The sequence below is a fragment of the Electrophorus electricus genome, chromosome 14, assembly GCF_013358815.1.
Source record: "Electrophorus electricus isolate fEleEle1 chromosome 14, fEleEle1.pri, whole genome shotgun sequence".
NCBI lineage: Eukaryota > Metazoa > Chordata > Actinopteri > Gymnotiformes > Gymnotidae > Electrophorus > Electrophorus electricus.
Window position 1 is genome coordinate 21,202,711 of NC_049548.1, and position 20,504 is coordinate 21,223,214.

General features: G+C 38.9%; 1 long non-coding RNA gene across 2 annotated transcripts; it reads right to left on the minus strand.

The window, feature by feature from the left end:
• Positions 1-10,635: 10,635 nt before the first annotated feature.
• Positions 10,636-20,316, minus strand: LOC113567819. 2 transcript variants are annotated; one of them, XR_004776849.1, is made up of 6 exons: positions 20,002-20,316; positions 19,160-19,242; positions 17,025-17,173; positions 13,578-13,663; positions 12,929-13,209; positions 10,636-10,762 (listed from the first exon to the last, which is right to left on the minus strand). It is a non-coding gene; the product is annotated as an uncharacterized LOC113567819 (long non-coding RNA). The 2 variants fall into 2 exon arrangements; XR_004776848.1 differs by lacking the exons at positions 10,636-10,762; positions 12,929-13,209; positions 13,578-13,663 and adding an exon at positions 16,296-16,331.
• Positions 20,317-20,504: the final 188 nt, after the last annotated feature.

Sequence of the window (20,504 nt, forward strand, 5' to 3'; positions counted from 1 at the left end):
ATGAGAAGAAAAAGTTCTTACAAACAATATAAAGCACACAATTATATATGGGAAAACAGTTACATTTGTCATTAAGAGAAGCACTACTTTAAAATTATGAGTTTATTAGTTTAAATTAATTATTAGTTTAAATTATTATACACAAATGTAAGTAGTAGGCTATTTATGTGAAAATGTTTCATATGTAGGTGTAAGTAGTGTGCGTGTGCACAAGTGTTTCCCTGATTTCTCCCTAAACGGGCCCTCATAGTTCAGCAGTAATGAGGCTAGTTAGATTTTGCTCAGAATTAAGTACACTTTGAGATATTATATGTATCACAGTCTCCGGTGGTGAGACATAACATGGTTAATCAATCCAGGTTGAGGAACCTGTTAGAGTCACTGCATTAATGACATATCTGTTTGCATTGCCAGTTGTTGCTATGGCGGCAATGAAATTAGGAAATTCAAAGAAAAACAACTCATCTACACTCTTGGAACTTTAGAACCCCATATGTCCCATGTCACAGTGTCACACAGGAGCGGAATCCCATGAACAACACCTTTACAGATCAGTCTGTGGAAAGACACCGAAGAGGACAGATAAAAAAATGAGGCGTTTCTAGAGCTGGTGTGCTGGAGGCATCGAGAATGAATATGTAGATACAAAGGAGGTGGAATCCAGGAGAGACCTAATAAAGAAAACTAAAAGCAGAAAGCAGAAGTGGAATCTAAAAAAACTGAAGATAGAGTAGAAAAAAGGTCCTACAGATGGTATGGATATTTGATTATTTTTTTCTGCTTTTTGGCCTTGCCTTTCTAAATGGACGAATATAAATCTCATGTATATAAAAAAAAAAAAAAAAAAAAACACAGAAAACTAAATCTTTACAATAAGGGACAAAAACTGACTTATTGAAAATGCTTTTATCCTCTGATTAGCGATGACTAAAACTCTCATTTAAAATATGCAACACCACTTGAAGTATTAATGCATTATTAAACTTTTACAAGCTTTTAGGCTCTTGTCAGGCTGTATGTAGTAAATACAATACATGTTCTATATATATCCAGCAGTAATGATACTTGCTCTGGCAGATTTGAAGATGGCCCACGAACGGACTGAAAGTACTGCGGCAGCATGTCTGAGTGAAGTGAAGGATGGATATGACCTGTACAGATCAGCCATGAGCAAGCGGAGGCACTCTGTGGCACCTGCTTCACCAGCCTTGAAAAGGGTCAACAAAGACACCAAACCAGGTTTGGATGCAAAGCAGTCAGCCATCTTCCTTCTAGGGCCAAGAGAACACGAGTGGCTTGTGAAGTGTGCAGCAGGACAGCAGGATCAAATCTGGCAGCTTCTGCTCCAGGACATCAAGCTGGCAGAGAGGAGAAACTTCATGCCTGGTTTCACAGCACTTCACTGGGCTGCTAAACAAGGAAACAGGGAAATGATGCGCAAGATCCTTCTTCTTTCACGGCAAGGTGGGCCAGGGGTTGACGTAAACACCAAGAGCTACGACGGCTACACCCCACTATACATCGCTGCTATTCACAGGCCCGAATCAGTCCTGAGTGTTCTGGTGCGTGATTATGGTGCCAACTGCAACATACGTGACAACAGTGGCAAAAAGCCCTATCACTACCTACACAAGGACGCCTCACCCAAGGTGAGAGAGATGCTCGGAGACCCTCACGCTGGGGATTACAAGCCCTCAGGCCATGAGCAGCACTTTTCTGATCTGCCCAAATGGTTCAGCACTTTGGGTAAACTATTTCAGTCCAAGCACAGTAACACACTCAGATGCAGACCAAGATTCCACTCAGCCTTGCAGCAGCTTGACCAAGATGAGGACAGGATAGACTATACATTCATTTCCAGAATGTTCCCCTACAATTAATGAACTTCCCCAGTGAAATGGCATATTCTCAAATAGACATTTTTTCTAACTTGTCTTTTACTCTGATTTTGATTCTGTGATCAGAACCTTAAGCTGTGAAATAACTCATTTGCACATAGATGTTTAAAATACTGAGTATACTCATTGTCACAAGAACTGTTTAAATCTGAGTCTTCCACTCTGCTGTACCACAGTGGAGAGTCCAGAGCTACCAGACCTTAAAGCTTTACCTCTCCCATATAGAGAATACAGTGATGTGTTCAGTAAAACCCAAGCCACTGTTTTACCTCCTCACAGAGAGTGGGACTGTGCTATAGATCTCCTTCCTGGAGCACCACTTCTCAAGCATCCTAAGCTGTACCCTCTCTCTCGTCCAGAGAATGCAGCTATGGAGGAATATGTGCAGGAGGCTCTTCAGCAGGGTTTTATCCATTCTTAAACCTCTGCCCTCGCAGCTGGATTCTTCTTTGTGGAGAAGAGAGGAGGAGGTTTCTAGGCATTTATGGATGAGATATTTCATGATATCATAGACAGGTTCCTTATTGTTTACATCGATGATATATTAATCTACATTTAGTCACTATGAGAGCATCTTCAACACGTTCAGTTCTAGCCCCACTCAGACAACACAACCTCTGTGCTAAAGCAGATCAATGTTTCATCGGACTTCTTAGGCTGTGCTTTTTCTCCAGGCAACATCTCCATGAATCCAGATGAGGTTACAGCAGTTGTAGACTGGCCAGTGCTTGCTACCATCAAGGAATTACAAAGATTCCTGGGGTTTGCACATTTTTATAGGTGATTTATTAGGAACAATAACTGAGGGGCAGGCTATGAGGAAACTACGATGGAATTCACAGTTCAAGGAGGCTTTCCATAGATTGAAGGTTGCATTCACGTCAGCTCCAGTACTGCACCAACCAGTTCCATTGCTCCCCTTTCAAGTGTATATAGATGCCTCTGATGTAGGGGTGCGAGCGGTGATTTCACAAAGGCAAGGCTTACCAGCCAAGATGCATCCTTGTGCCTTCTTATCCAGGAAGCTCCAACCTGCAGAAAGCAACTATGATGCAGGCAATTGCGAACTTCTAGCCATAAACCTATCTTAGGAACAATGGAGACACTGGCTGGAGGGAGCACAACATCCCTTTGTTGTACTCACAGACCATAAGAACCTTGAATATTTAAAAACAGCCAAGAGACTGACAACCCGACAGGCTAGATGGGCGCTCTTCTTTTCACGATTTTGCTTCTCAGTGTCTTGTTATCCCTGGCTCTAAGAGCAAGAAGGCTGATGCATTGTTTTGCTTGTATGAAAAGGAGGAAAGACCATAGAGAACAGAGAACATTTTGCATAGAACACTGTTTCCTGGCTATCATACTATGGGCTTTCAACAAGAGTTAGAGGAAGCTATGAACAAGGATCCTGGCCCAGCAGAATGCCCCCATATTGTCTGTACAAAGACCTAACTGTTTTAGAGGGCAACACCGTGATCATGGTGGTAGTGGACAGGTTTTCCAAGATGTGCCTTCTGATTCCCTTCCCCTCTCTCCCTACAGCTAAGGAGACAGTTGACACAATATTTATTTTTGTTTTCAGTATATTTGTTTTCAGGATCACAATTTACTTCTCAGTAATGGAGACAATTCTACCGGGGCTGGCCGAGGGGGATTTGGGCGCGGTTGTCTGGAGCTACCTGTCGGAGTGGGGTTCTGTGACAGATTCGACCCAGGCAACTAGTCTTACCACACCCAGACATAGAGCGCCCTCTCCTGAGTGCTGATAGGCTACACTTGTTTCTCTCTTCTATTTCCTTTATAGCCTCCCATTTTCCAACTGCACCTTGCGAAGTATTGCTCTCCTCAGATGCATACCGAGCATTCTATTCCCCAGTTGCGATTCCTGGCTACCAACCTCTGTTTTCGTCCTAGACTACGCCTCATTCCTAGACCTTCAGATTACTCTGGACTCTGGACAGTAACAGGAGCTAGTAACCTATGAAGACACACGGGGCAGACTGGGTAGGAATATGAACTGACAGGAGAACACATGCTGCAGGATGACAAAGACATAAGCTAAACAAAAGCTATGACTGTATTACTGAAAATAGAGTCCTTGCTCACATTTTTGGTAGCATGATGGGAAGGAACTGTTACACGATCCCTCCTGAAGGGAATCCAATGTGCCAGAGAAGATCAGGCCAAAGATGCTCCCTGCCATAGGAGGGTCTGGGGTCAAGGGTCTGACCCCAACAGAGTGAGGCACATCCAGAATATAGAGGATCTAGTGATGGAGGTAGAAGAGGTCCTCCATAGGGACCATCCGTCTGTTAGCGACACTGCAGACTAGGAGAGCGACGAGGCTCCAGCACCCAAGGCTCCACCCAAGGCTCCGCCCAGGGCGTGCCACTCCGGACCAAGTAAGCTGCCCCGTGTGACTTTCAAAGAGGTGTCTTCGTCATCCGAGGAAGACACTCCTCCCCCTAAGGCGAATAGCCCCATAGCACATGTGCCTACACCTAAGCCTCGTAGAGCCAAGAAGGCTGTGGCACCAGTGCCCACCCCAGAAACGGGTAAAACAGCCGGTGCTTTTCCCGACACGCTTGCACCAAAGCCTGAGCAGCCGCCACACAAGCCGGCGAAGGACAATTCCACCCTGGCTGCTCGAACTCCTACCCAGCCAAAGACTGAAGGACAGGCTGGGGCTTCCCAGAACTTTTTCAATATCCGTGGTGTAATTTTGCGCATGTACCTGTCCCTGTTACTGTCCGTGTCACTGTCACACAGAATATACTGATCACTTTGTCCCCCTTTGTGTCTGTGCCCGATGCTGTTTGTGTGTCCGTCCCTGTGGCCCGTGACCGGGTCGCTCGGTCCTTGCCGCTTGGCATTGGTCTCGGAGCTGTAGCCCGATAGGCTGGTGTGCTTGGAGTCGCGCCTCTGGGGAGGGGCTGTCACGATATGTCCCCTCCTCCCAGACGCCGTGCGTGTGCCTGTGTGTTCATTTGTAGGACCACGCCCCCGTGTCACACCTGTTTCTCGTTCTCCCTCGTTGTCATGCGTGTATTGTATGAGGTCTCGTCTAAATGTTAGTTGTTGTCAGTGTTTAACCACAGTGTCCTTGTTTTGTGTTGGAAAAACGTGTCATTGCGTTTTACACGATTTGTCCCTGCATCCTGCTCTACATCTGCATTACAGGATAATGGATGCCCCAGCCTCCCTTAATAAAAATTGGATACTGTATTGTATTCCTCCCCACACCACCCCAAAATCCAACTTCAAAAAATAAAACTACACTTTTGTTTATACTTCAACATTTTTGTTTGTTGCCAACCAAAATATACCATCCTAGTCGAGTACTTCTGGGGCTTGTTGTGTGAATGTACAGAAATTTAAAAATTGATCAGACATGTTCAAAACATGAACAGACTGAAAATAATTATCACTGATTAATGGTTTTCTTTGTCTAGAACACCTATGGGTATGTTTACTAAAACTTACTGTTTGTGAAATTCATTGGATTTCTTATTTGTCTTAGATGCTTCATAGCATTTTCTTCCTGGGATATATTTTTGACAACAAATTTGAGACAGAAGTCTTTCAAAGACCTCTTAAAGACCTCTTCCCTGAACCTTTTGAGAAGTACAACAGTCATCTGCCCAGACGCACTCCTTTTTCAATTCTGCTTAACATGGTGAGTAAAAAGCACAAACAATCTTTGTGCCATAAGAAAACCTTAATAAATTGGTCAATTGAAATTAATAAAAGGGCAGTGCTACCCTTAAATTAAATTTTGATATTTTTAAGACATTGTCTCTAAGACTATATAAGCAAATGCATTCACTTGAACTGTTCTGAAATTTTGAGATGTAATAGCTAGGATAAAAAAAATTCCCCATGCATACAGATCTGATTGAACACATCTGATAAAATGCTGATATATATTTTAGGATTTACCAACTACACCAGAACTTGTACATGTCTTATTGCAGCAAATATGTGAGATTTTACAAAACGTATTCAGCTATACAAAAAATAAGCATGTACATTATATGTAGTCAAAATGACTGCTATGGTAGGTTGTAGGTAGGTTATATAATTCTGGGCTTTTAACTCTTAGAGACATGATATATTCTCTTTGTGCTAAGCTGTAATAATACATTTTAATACCATATGAATTCAGATGAGTCACTGTTTTGGATATTATTTAAAAATAATTACTGTGAACATCAACACTAAGATATTCAGAGTTCTGAAAAAGAGCTGGGGTTTGTTTAGATTACAATTTTCAACACATTAGTTAACATCTGTAGTTTACACTTTCACTACAAGCTGAAAAGCTTTCCAACATCTCAGACCCTTTAGAAACACTCACATTTCAATAAACTAGCTAGTCTGGAACAGGAAAATCCTTTTTTTTTCATACCTGCATTTTGTTTTTGAATAACTTTGTTTTTTTTCAGCTACAGAATACCTTGGGATTTCTAAGTGCCCTCTCACAGTATACAAACGTGATTCTTTTATCTCACAGAAAACGTCTTTGAATCCTATGAATATTCGTGATGTTTGATGAAGGAGTGAGGCAGGACTATGTTATAACAAAAATGTTTTTAATGAAAAAACAAAACAAAACATAGGGGAAAGGTGAACAGATCACAAAGCAGTCTTAAAGACCTTTAGGTTTGGAGGCTGTTACCTCCGACCAGTGTGAAGCACTGACTAGAGGTACCTGTGGGTTTATTTAGGGAAGTTACAGCAAGAAACAGATGGATGTGATGAATTATGAGTGGGTGATTGGGAACATGGAAGTAAATGAGTGATGTGTTTGGTAGATTGGTTGGAGCATCTGATTGGGTATATGTGGATGTGATTGGTAGATGGGCTGGTGATTGACCAGGCAGAGCGTCTGATTGGCTGGGCGATGGAGATTGGCTATGTGTGATTGGTAGATTGGCTGGTGATTGATTGGTTGGAGCGTCTGATTGGCTGGGCGATGGAGATTGTGTGGGTGTTTGGCTAAGTGTGGGCCACAGTGTGCCAGTACTTTTCAAAACATATGAGCTGTCTTTTCTAAATAGAAGAACGAATATTGACATTACAGAACCTTTAAATGTTTATTACTATGCTCCGTAATACGCTTCTTGTATTACTTTCTACAGCTACTTTTTGTTACATATTTGTTTTTCAGATGGAGATACTCTATTGCACAGAAGACCGAATTAAAGAGGAACTTCTGATTCTGCTGAGGAAACTAAATTTTCCAAACCCACTTCACAAACCAGGCAGTAAAACTGAGCAGTACTACACATTAGAGTCCACAGTAATCTGTGTGTGTTATTCAGCTCCTGAGACACAGAAATATTTTGGGGCGTCTCTTTCCTGCAGGCAAGGACCTGCTAAGAGAATTCTGATTGACCTGTCATGCCTTCAGACATGGCATAACTATGTATCTCATGCCATCATGTCATTTTATAAAGGTGATAACGGTGATGGCATAACATTCCCTGAGTCTGTAAAATGTCAGGCATATAAAAGGGACTGGATTAAAAATGTTTATAGGGAAGAGCAGCCATGTAAAAACTGTAAAAACCTGTTTAATCTGCAAGATGCAAAGCTGGATAGAGTGTATCATTCCTATGGTAACTGTACAGAGACAGAGGCTTTGAGCAAACTACTTAGAATTAACAGAGTCATTGAAGAGAATGCGGTGATCAGCAATCATACACAGGAAAAATTGGAGAGACTCAGAAATGTAACAAAAGCACATTTGGCAGAACAACTTACTGAGGTTGGCATTAACATTAATGATAATAACTTTGTCTTCTATGATCATCCCAAATGGGCCTTAAAGCCCTACTTAACTGGTTTCATAAAATAGATAGATAGATAGATAGATAGATAGATAGATAGATAGATAGATAGATAGATAGATAGATAGATAGATAGATAGAAATTATTATTATACAAAGCGCAGTGTGCATTTAACTGGATTTTTGTCAAAATTACAGGGTGATCCTGATGTTTATTACACAAGGTGCAGTGCAGCCTTTAGCCCCAATATCAGCATGACCTGCAAGTGAATAGACGCACTAATCCAGTGTCATAACTGGATCTTATGGGCCACATTACAAAATAATTCAGTATAATTAGTAAAAGTATTGTTTTTGAAACATAATTTGTAATTTGTAATATAAAATGATGTAATTTGCTTGTTTACCTGCCACATTAAAGTGAATGTTCTTAATCCATGCAACGCCATTTCCTCTGGAGCCACATGTTACAGTTAATGATTTAAAATGTGGGGTATTCAATGTGGTGAAGTTCATGCAATGTCCCTGTGCTCAGACAAATATTCCATACATTGAAATATATTCAAAACATACATTAACATTATTAACATAATAAAACCAAAGTGAGACACATTGCTCATTGTTGGTTCTGTGCTCCTGTGTAATTTAATGATTCGTTATCTCTTCAGAACTTCCATGACTATTCCAATCTTCACCGGAAGGGGCACTGCTGGATCAGTGATATATACAAAATTATTCAGATTATATGTTAAGTGTAATAAACCTCTTTTTAGAATACAGGTGAGTTTTCTGAATCATATTATATTATTGCTGTTGTTAATAATAATCATAATAATGTCACTTATGCACATATCTAATATCTCCTCTACAGTATATGACAAAAATGATTATGGATTTCATCAACATGGTATGTAGTATAAATATAGTAATTTTTTATTAACAGTATTTGTATGAAGTCATTATATTGTATATTTTCATGCTGTATATTTCTTGTACCTACTGACTGTTTTTAATAAAAACCCAGCAAATAAATGTTGCTTATAGAAAACAAAAGTGACTACTGTATTATATTTTCTGTGCATGTTCATTGATTTCAAAGCCTAAACAAATACCATGTACGATTCACATTTTCTCAGGTCATGAACTGTGAGTAGCGATTACATGTAAAACAGCGATGCCCAAATTTCGTTTAGACAAGCTTAGAGCTTGCGCTGCTGGGTGGATGATCACTGCTGACCCTAGGAAACACTTCACTGTGGAGTGGATGTCCTGAGTATGACGGCATCTCGGGTAAGCCACGGGCGAAGATGAACGGATGAGAGGAGGGCAGTGCTCGCCTTACACTTCAGTCTAAAAGCAGAATCCATTTATTTCCAGTAAATGGTTATGTAACATGGGCTTGAACCCAGATCAGATAGGTGAGGGCACCAGCAGCTTACTGGGTGAGCAACCACACTCTGACAAGACTAGACTCGGTGTGAAACAGTTAGTTTGTAGAACCGGTAAAACAAGAAAAGTAAGTAACCAAATGTGGGGCGTGAACCCTGGCCACTTTCTTGCAAGGGGGACAAGTACTCGCTAGACTGCAACAGCTATAAAACTACCTCCATCTATGGGAAAAGGAGAACCAAGGACGCCATGGGAAGAATGATATCCCCGATTCCCTGGGGAAAACCAAACTAAAACTTCTCAGACTCAAGGTCTCCCTCTGATGGCCGGAGTGGGCCTCAGCCTGGCAGCAACCCTGACAGTAATATTGATAACCATTAACTGTTCAGCAGTGGGTCTGTAACATTTTAGCACCATTAAATGTTCATTGGTGGGTTTATAACATTTCATAACCATTAAATGCTCATCATTGGGTTTGTAACATTTTATAACCAATAACTGTTCAACAGTGGGTTTATAATATTTATAACCATTAAATGTTCATCAGTGGGTTCATAACATTTTATATCTATTAACAGTTCATCAGTGTGTTTTTAACATTTTAAAATTATTAGCTGTTCAACTGTGGGTTTATAACTTTTAGAACCATTCAATGTTCATCGTTGGGTCTGTAACATTTATAAGCACTGACTGTTCATGAGTGGGTTTATAACATTTTTAATCATTAACTGTGCATCAACAGGCTTATTACATTTTATAACTAACTGTTCATCAGTGGCTTTTATAACATTTATAACCATTAACTGTTCATCAGTGGGTTTATACCATTTTATAACCAATAACTCTTCAAGAGTGGATTGATAACATTTTATAACCTTTAATTGTTCATCAGTGGGTTCATAACATTTTATACCTATTAACTGTTCATCAGTGGGTTTATAATATTTATAACCATTAACTGTTCATCAGTGGGTTTATAATATTTATAACCATTAACTGTTCATCACTGGGTTTATAACATTTGTTATGACCCCGTCTGGGCTGTGAGGCTGTAACAAGGAAAAGAAAGTACGAACGTCTAATGTAACGGAGGTTGTGACAAAGTGAGCAGCAACAAAACAAACATAAGCACAAACAGAAGGTTTTTCAGTGTATTTTACAGAGGTTATGATTCATAAACAAACAAACAAACAAACAAACAAACAAACAATCATACTGGTGCAAGTGGCTTCAGGAGTCACGCAAGCCAAAATAACAAACATAACCCACACTAAATAAAACTACATACTAACTAATCCTAACAACACAAGAAACCTACAACAAACTTTCCTAACTCCATAATACAAAAACAGACAAAACCCACACCCAACAAAAATGGCAGTCACTCCCTACCACCAGTGTCCAACACCAAAACACCAAACAAACAATATTTAAACAATCGATATATATGTATATATACACAGCTACCGAAGCAGGAGGGGCGAAGCCAAAGACGAAGTCCAAAAATGGGGAAAAACAAGGTCATACACAAAACTTCATACAAATTTTCAATTCAGCAAAACAACTCCAAACTAACACAGTCTTCTTTCACTCTCTTCTCTCTCTGCTCTTCTGTGAGGGGCCTTTAAATAGCCGACACAGTTGGCCGGAGTCTCAATCAGGCTGGAAATCCTGTCAGTGGATCTGGAACACACACACACACACACACACCAAGCTTTCCGTAACACATTTATAACCATTAACTGTTCATCAGTGGTTTTGTGACATTTATAACCGTTAACTCTTCCTCGGCTGTTTCAGATCCCTGAACAGCAACATTATTTGCATTGCACATTCAGCCATGGAAAGCCGAGGCTGCACTCAGTAAACTGGACATAGACTGTGCTTTCTGGAATCATCCAATGCTTTCTAGAATCATCTAGCAGTTGCAGACGTGTGCATGTACCAGATGAATGTGTGCCATGTTTTTGAAAAATGTGGACAACAAACAACTCTTAGCACCAATTGTCAGACCTGGATGTGTATGTTACACTAATACACTAATAAGTATTACACTAACATTTACTACACTAACTATTATACTTCATCATCAATAGAAATGTTTTAGTATACAGCAAAACATAAGCTGTGTGACTTAATGATTCTAAGACCATTTCAATTCTTTATATTCTCAACCTCATTAGACAAGTGTAATAGGCAGTGAGGAACTTGTATTAGTAAGATTGCCGACATGTATTGGGTGACAACACTAGAGTCACAATGCTAAACAAATAGTAGAAAAAGCCATAAATTAACGTGAGGCGAAGTAACGCTGAGGAGGCAGAGCTGGATGCGGGGACGAGTTGCAGAACACAGAACAAATGTTTATTAATACACACCACAATGACAAAACACTGACAACATTCGCACTCAAACACGAGACTCATGTACGCGCATACTAATGATACACAACGAGAAGCAGGTGTGAAACACAGGGGGGGCACGGCCATACGGACGAACACACACACACGCACGCACACACACACACACACACACACACACACACACACACACACACACACACACACACACACACACACACAGACACACACAGGGAGACATTTGGGAGGAGGGGCCGTACCATGACAGGCGAGGTTTGAACATACCACAGCTCATGTTCTTAGTAAATCAAACAAAGCTACTAAAATGAAAGCAAGCAGCTTATATTCATGTAATAAATGAGGATCAGGGTGGTGAGAAGGATCCATATGCAGGTAAGGGGTTTTAATGAAGGAAGCACAAAACAGGGTGCGGCCAAAAATCAAGGTCCAAAGGCAAAAACAGACTCAAAACCAGAATAAATGCAGAGGGAAAAGGCGCAAACACATGAGGCAAAGTCAAAACACACGAGCACAGTCCAAGGCACAAAAATACAACAGCAGGTAAAAAACACAGTAACACTGGCAGTAATTCACAAAATGAAAGAACTGGAGATTTTAAGTAGGGAGGCTCAGGTAGTGGGATCTGGGGACAGGTGAGTTCATTGGAGGTAGCTATGGCAACTGGGTTAGTACTCTGGAGAGGAGCACCTCTGGTAGCCAGAGGGGGGATTACTGACAAGAGAGCAGCTAGATTTTAGATAAATATGCCAGTGATTTTCCTGCTCTATTATCAAAGGCCAAGTTACATTTAAAGTTTTTCGTAATCATTTTCTTCAAATGTTCTCATAAATGAAAAGGTTTGACAATTAAGCAGAAAGTGTAATAACATTTTGCTTTTCCTTTGTTTACTAGATCAAACATGCCATGTTATTGTGAGCATTTAAAAACATTTACTATGTTGCTTTTACTTAGCATATTTCCAGATGAACAGTGTTAAAACTACATGGTGTCATCCACAGCCAGCACACAGAAACCATTTAGCAACACCCTAGCAACAACCAGGGAAACCACAGCAATTGGTTAGCAACCACCTAGTAACAGCATAGTAACTACCTAGAAACTACTTAGAACACAGTGATGGTTAAGATACATGACTAGTAATCAGAAGATTGCTAGTTCAAGCCCCACCACTGCCTAGTTACCAGTGCTGGCCCCCGATTGCTCAAGCTGTGTTCAATCAGAATAGTAGTTTGCTTTGGATGAAGTTGCTGTCAGCTAAATGCTATAAGTGTAGAACACCACAGAAACCATTAGTAATGCCTTTGCAAGCACTGTACATGTTCTTCAGGAAATGCAAATCTACTTTTTCAAGTGCAGTGTGGTCAGATATATGTGGCAGTGATGCAGTATCCTTCAGTATCGCTGGATTATTTCAAGTATCACTGCATGTTGTATTTTTTTTTTCTAACCTATAAAGGTTTCTCCATACCTGAACATGTTACACCAAAATCTTCACCCTGATTACAGTTGTGTGATCCAAGATGAGAGCACTGTGTAAGGGAGCCTTCACTTCCAGAACAACCATCATCATCCAGAAATATCGGACCACTTCCCTGAGAGCTCGGCCACATCCCAGCTGTCTGCACAACACCTCTGCATCCTTCATGTCCCAGTGATCATCACACACTGTTTCACACTGGCCATTACGGTAGCTCCCCACACTACCAGAGCAGGCATTTCTGCCCCTGATGGGTCGTATGTTCAGGCCACCTATCAGGAACGAAAAATAATGCACAGCTTTATTGACTATAAGTTTCGAATAAATGGTCACATATTTCTGTAAAACTAAGCAAAGCATTTTCTCTGTGTCCTAATGTGTCATGCAAAACATTTCTGCAAAGGATGTTTAAGATACAGCAGCCTTTCATTGGCATATGAATGGGCTCATATCAAGCCAACATTTATGACTGAACCAGACACTTACCAGCAAGCACAACACTTTGTGTATTTTGCAGAGTTGTCCTGACTTTACATTTGCACTCATTATACACAGACAATAAATGAGTCTCAGTCATTGTTCTTCTGATAGGGACTTTATATCTGGGATCAAGGGTCCTGTCTAATCCCTGGAAACCCACCTCTTCCTCTATGGACAGAGGCTGGAGGTCTTTGACAATCATCTCTCCCAGGCATCTTGTGATTGTTGCTGCTCTGCCAGAATCTTCTGCAAACAATACAGCACAAACCAACTGAAGCTACGGGCTGTTTGTCAGATCTTATAAATGTAAGCAGTCTCTCCATATACATGGACAACAGTAGAAATAGAGGAACTGCTATGTTCATCGGGCTTGCTGATCTGAATGCTCTGTGAAATTGTCAAATGGAAAAAATATGGTAATTTAATACATAATATATATACAGCGGGTGAAATAAGTATTGAACACGTCACCAATTTTCTAAGTAAATATATTTCTAAAGGTGCTGTTGACATGACATTCTCACCAGATGTCGGTAACAACCCATCCAGTCCACACATACAAAGAAATCAAATCATAGATGTCCATAAATTAAGTTATGTGTAATAATGAGAAATGACACAGGGATTGACACAGGTATTGAACATGGTTACTGAAATGTATTTAATACTTCGTACAAAAGCCATTGTTGGTGATGACAGCTTCAAGACGCCTCCTGTATGGAAAGACTAGTCACATGCATTGCTCAGGTGTGATTTTGGCCCATTCTTCCACACAAACACTCTTCAAATCCTGAAGGTTCCGTGGGCTCCTTCTATGAACTCTGAGCTTTAGTTCCTTCCATAGATGTTCAGTTGGATTCAGGTCAGGTGATTGGCTGGGCCATTCTAGCAGCTTTATTTTCTTTCTCTGAAACCAATTGAGAGTTTCCTTGGCTGTGTGTTTGGGATCATTGTCTTGCTGAAATGTCCACCCTCGTTTCATCTTCATCATCCTAGTAGATGGCAGCATATGTTTACAGTGACTTTTGACATCCAAACATGGTGTGTATTATGGCATCCAAAGAGTTCAATTTTGGTCTCATCTGACCAGACTATATTCTCCCAGTATTTCACAGGCTTGTCTAAATGTTGTTGAGCAAATTTTAAACGCGCATCAACATGCTTTTTCTTCAGCAATGGAGTCTTGCATGGTGAATGTGCATACAGGCCATGGAGGTTGAGTGTATTACTTATTGTTTTCTTTGAAAGAATTGTACCTGCTGATTCCAGGTCTTTCTGTAGCTCTCCACAGGTGATCCTTGGTTCTTGGACAACTCCTCTGATAATCCTTTTCAGTCATTTGTCTGGAATCTTGTGGAGAGCACCTGGTCGTGGCCAGTTTATGGTGAAATTGTGTTCTTTCCACTTCCAGATTATGGCCCCAACAGTGCTCACTGGAACCTTCAGTAGTTTAGATGTTCTTCTGTAACCAATGCCATCAGTATGTTTTGCAACAATAAGGTTGCAAAGGCTCACAGAATTTTTACCAATCATGAGATGTTTCTTGTGTGGCACCTTGGTAATGAGACACCTTTTTATATATGGTTTTATTATAAGTATATACAATGCATGTTTACATGAAGATATTTCTGTCTCATGAAGGTAATGTTTAACTGTAACTTGACACTGTAACAGCATCTTTAGCTTAAGTTTAAGTCAGGCCTTTCTCCTCACACCTGTGACATGTGACATCATAGTAGACTGTGACATGTGACATCATAGTACAGGAAAATTGTCAACATCATAAAAAGGACAAATTATGAATAGAAAAGTCTGAATACTATGCAAATCTTTCCTTATATAAGCAAAGTTATGTAAAACATAACATTTTATTTAAACATAAAACATAAAAACATGCTCCTGTGTAGTTTAAGGATTCGTTATCTCTTCAGAACTTCCATGATTATTCCAATCTTCACCAGAAGGGGGCACTGCTGGATCAATGCTCTATACATAATAATACAGTTTATATGTTAAGTGTAATAAGCCTCTTTAGAATACAGGTGAGTTTTCTGAATCATATTATATTATTGCTGATAATAATAATAATAATAATAATAATAATAATAATAATAATAATAATAATAATGTCACTTAGAAATATAACTGATTATATGATAATCATTTTCTCCTTATAATGGCTCACATGCACATATCTAATATCCCCTCTACAGTATATGACAAAAATGATTATGGATTTCATCAAAATGGTATGAAGTGTTCTCTTCAGGTCATGTTTAGGAATGTTTCTAAACATAAATAAAAATTCTTATGATAGTGAATGTCACTAAGGTGTAAAGAAAATGTATAAAGAAAATTTCATTGTAAATACTTAGCAACAGAAGATTACTTCTAAATTAAAGAGTAAATCAAAGCAAATTTTAACATTATTTGCAAATATTAATGTCATATAAATGATTTCTGTCTTTATCTTTGTAGTTTCAGGACACGGTAGGTGTTTGGACACGTTGCTAACACAAGTTCAGGCAAGTACTGTCCAGTAACAAAGAGAAAACATCCCCACCCAGTTAAAACCAGAAAAACAAGGAAGGCAGTGAAGGCAAAACTCCCATCACACCTCAGTAAAACATACCCATGTGCACTCTTATGTTCTTATGACACGTGAGTATTTGGAAAGGACAGAACGACATAAAAGCATATTCACACGAAGCCTCAGGTACTCTTTAGCACACATGCCTTCTTAAGAGTAATGCAACTCTTTCCCCCCTCATATATGCATACAGTGAGTTTGACTCTTTCCTCAGGATTAAGTTTTTTTCTCCAGATTGTTATAACCTTGTTGATTAGCAACATGCCACATGTTGTTAAGGTCTTTTTATTTGCTTTATATACTCCACATTTCTTTTTAGGTGTCCTAAAGAAGGAAACAAGATTAAATTAGACTGATTTATTCTGAGCAAGAGTATAAAATCTTCATAACATTCAGTTTCTTTATGCATCTTTGAGACATTTAAGACATAGTTTTAAAAGATGTCTTGTTGAATGTTAAGACCATGTCAAAGCCCTGCCTTTTTACTCCTGAACAATAAGAATATTCAGCAATTTTAAATTGATAGTGCAAAACCACTGACCCACCAAAAGGAACTGAGCAGAATTAAATAACTGATTTAAAGCCAGTGGATGTTCAAGATGCCAGTAAATTGAACATTACTGAGAATGCTAGCATTCACTTTTTTGGTTAATAACATCCTTGTACAATCAAATATATTTTACTCTCCTGTTCATGGTGCCAGTGTTTTTCTGCCTTTGCTCCTATCATGGCAAACAAATCATTATAGTATCCTTTCATAATCTTACACAAATATATAGAGAATAAACCTATTAGGTAGCAAATGTTCTGGCCAAAAAACATTGAAATTTGTTTATTTCCAGTTGACATTGCTCAACAAGGAAAAGCAAGAAAATATTTCACCACTGAAGACCTGAGTCACCACGCAGTTAAAAATTAAGCAACACACATTTAAGTTTTGTTTCCCTTGAAGTATGATTCAGCCTACAGTATATAAATATTAAAACATACTTAATTACTTAAGAAGTATATGCATACCAAGTGACTTATCTGCATGTTTGTTCTTGATCTGGACTATTTCCCTTCTAAGCCAGGCATCTTGCTTATGCCCAGGGTACTTCCCAGACTTCACCTTCTCCTCTCGACTCTGGACTGAAGCACAGTTCTCTTGCTATTGTTCCAGTGTCCTGTCACATAGAGAAAATAAAACCTCCAGCACTCTCCTGTTTTTCAAAGTTACAGACAAGTTCTTCTTTTTATTGTTGCACTATACTGTATGCACCCAGCCACTTTACATAACCCGAGAATCACTATATTTCACTCACTTTACATGCACAGTCACTTCATTATGCTACTAAAAATACTATTAGTTTGACAATGTACTAAGAAGTCATTCAGGGTACTAGTAATAGTGCAAGCATATGTGCAAACATCAGTGCATTATATCACCTTGCTGATGTGGATCAAGAGCTGATGTAAGCACCCCCCACTTAATATCTAGTTTATACTTCTAGTGTATAGTTTATTCTAATATTATAGAGACGAGTTTATTGTAGTATTTGGGTGCTCTGCCTGTATTTATTGTGTATTTGCACTGTTATCTGCTACTGTTGTATGTTAAATGTAGCACCATGTCCTGGAGAAAATTATCCTATCCTCTCTCAACACACCAGTGATGAAAAGAAACGACAGTGAAGCTGACTTTGACCACATCCCCAAATGTGGTGGGGAAAATTTGTAAAATTGGAATTGGTTAGAAACATGCAAAGGAACAAAAAAGAGAAGTTGGAAAAATACCAGGGCCTGAAAGACGAAATAGAGAGGATGTGGAGGGTTAACACCAAGGTTGTCCCAGTGCTGACAGGAATATTTCAGCATGTGACCTCCCTGGAAGAGTGGTTCCAAGAGATCCCAGGAGTTACAACATGGATCTCAGTCCGGAAAAGCACAATCCTATGTCTTGTACCACATCATTAAACGTCCAGGCCTCTGGTAGAAGGACTGAGTGTGAGGAAAATGTTATGACCACCCACTGGAAGGATGATACATGAATTTTACATATATCCACACATAGAAAGAAATATCTCATATCAATACATATTTTCATTTATCCTTTTTTAATTTGTTCCCAAGTTACTGATAATTTACTTAACCTAAAAGCAAAGGGATTGTGGACAAGACTTCATGTTTACAATCATGATATTAATGTTTTGAGGGTTTATTTATTTATAACACAGACATTACATCCTCACATATTTATGAATTCATAATTACTTTGATATTCAAAGACTGTTATGAAACTTAATTAATCTGAATCTTGAGTTGATGTCTTTGTTTAAGGAAATAATGGATCATGATTATCTAAAGTGTTATTATTCGTTTTGCATTGCTTAGCCCCAAGCTATATCTCTGACCTCCTCTGTTTCATTCCATCTCTCAAGCTGTACGATCTTCTAGTCGACTTCCCCTAGATGTTCCACACTCTCAGGACTTTTTATGTTGCTGCCCAAAGACTGGAATAATCTTCCATGTTTTATAAAAGAACCACAATCATTCTTCAACCCTTCGTACTCTTATTATGAAACATAAATATAAACATATTCTTGAAGGACAACAATTTGACCTTTCTCTTATGAAAGGCCTTTTCGTGTGCATCATGACAAGACCAGATTCATATACTAAACACAACTTTATTGAATTTCCATGAGTATAAGAACATTTTATAGTCTATAGTGTCTAAATAGTACTACAATTTTGTACTTTATATTGCTTATAAGAACGCCTCCACTATATAAATATTTGGACCAAAGCTACTTTACAATGGCTTCCAGTAAAATTTCGTATTGATTAACCAGTACAGTCAGGTATTTTATTATCTACTTCCCATCTTAGTGTGAAGGGCCAAGCAGAATCAGACGCTTGGGGATATAAAAAATGACCTGTAGTAGTGTTCAACTCAGTGGTCAAGGCAGCAGGCAAGTGACATTAAAGAAGAAGTGCTTCTAGAAAACCCAGAATAGAGACAGCCATGCAGCAACCGCAGTGAGGGCAGTACAGTGGAATGGACAAATATGACCTTAAATCCTGACGTCAAACATTCTAGTCATCAGAACTGTATCAGAAAATATATTTAAAAAATCTCTAAGTTGAAAATAAAATTGGATTGATCTTACCTCGGTGTCTGTGTGTACTGGACTATTGCTGATCCTGGCTAATGAGTGAAATATGAATTCCACAATGTCAGAGTTTGAGAAAGCTTGAGGAAGGAAGACATAGTTTAGATTATGTTTAGCTTTACAGCATTAAAACATTTTACTTCAAATTTTACTTTGAAACACCATTCAAAAATCCCCCAAAATGCTCCACTCTCAAAGCTAAATGTACTACTAGTAGAGTCACTATTTATTTACATATTTATTGCAAGGTTGAAGTCACTGATAAGAATCGAGTCTATGAAATCATGAATAGAAAAATATTAGAAATTAGAAGGAAAAAGGATGGAAAGAAACACTGAAGTAAAAAATGATATTAAGCTAAATATGTCCTTTAGTGTGGGGAGAAGGCGCTAAGATAAGTTTACAACATGTCTTAGACATTAACGCAATATATTTGGGGCATTTTATGTTTGTTTGGCTCATGGAATTTTCTGGCAGATAAATATATATCTGAATATTGAAACAAGGTTTTGCAAACAGCCTGACCCAGGTGTAGACAAACAACATGGCAACTATAAAACACGGTTTGTGTCATTTCTTTACTTCTCACAACAAGTTCATGATGATAATTTTATCCAATATATTATAATATAGTATGTGTAAACATCCCTGAGAAATTGTGACCAGATGAAAAGGTATGTGCTGAGAAGCAAACAATTCTTTAAAGTGTTGTAAATTATATTGTAAATATTGTACCTTGATTAGTAAGGTAAACTAACTGGACTTACAATCCAAAGACATAACCTGAAAATTTTCACATAGAACCAGCTATGATTAAGAGAATCAATGTTTTGTTTTACCTGATGTCCAATTCCTTTCTTCTAGCTCTAAGGAAACATGATCCAGTGGTGTTTCTTAACTTTGTATAATGCTTTAGCTGTACAACATAAGGATACCACGCCCTAGCTTTTCTGGCAAAGTGGAACAACAAGTGTATATTCAGACAAGAATTAGTTCTAAAGCACGAGGTCCCTTAAGTTGTGTTTCTTCTTTTTTTGTCTTTTTTTAAAAAATCCTGTATGTTGAGTATGTTGTTCCAACACAACCATAAGCTGAAGTCTCACAACAGGGTTCAGTATATTTGGGCTCTAAAAATGGGTATTTCAAGTTTCAAATACGTTTCCTGCAGTGGCTCTTCGGTTACATTCACTTCCATATTCAGAAGGGAACAACACACACACACACACACGCACACACACACAAATGCATATTTGCAAACACATATTTCTAGAGCTTTAGCACCAACCTGAAAACAAGATCTTTTATTGTTAGAACAGGGCCACCTAGTGACCACTAAGTGCCA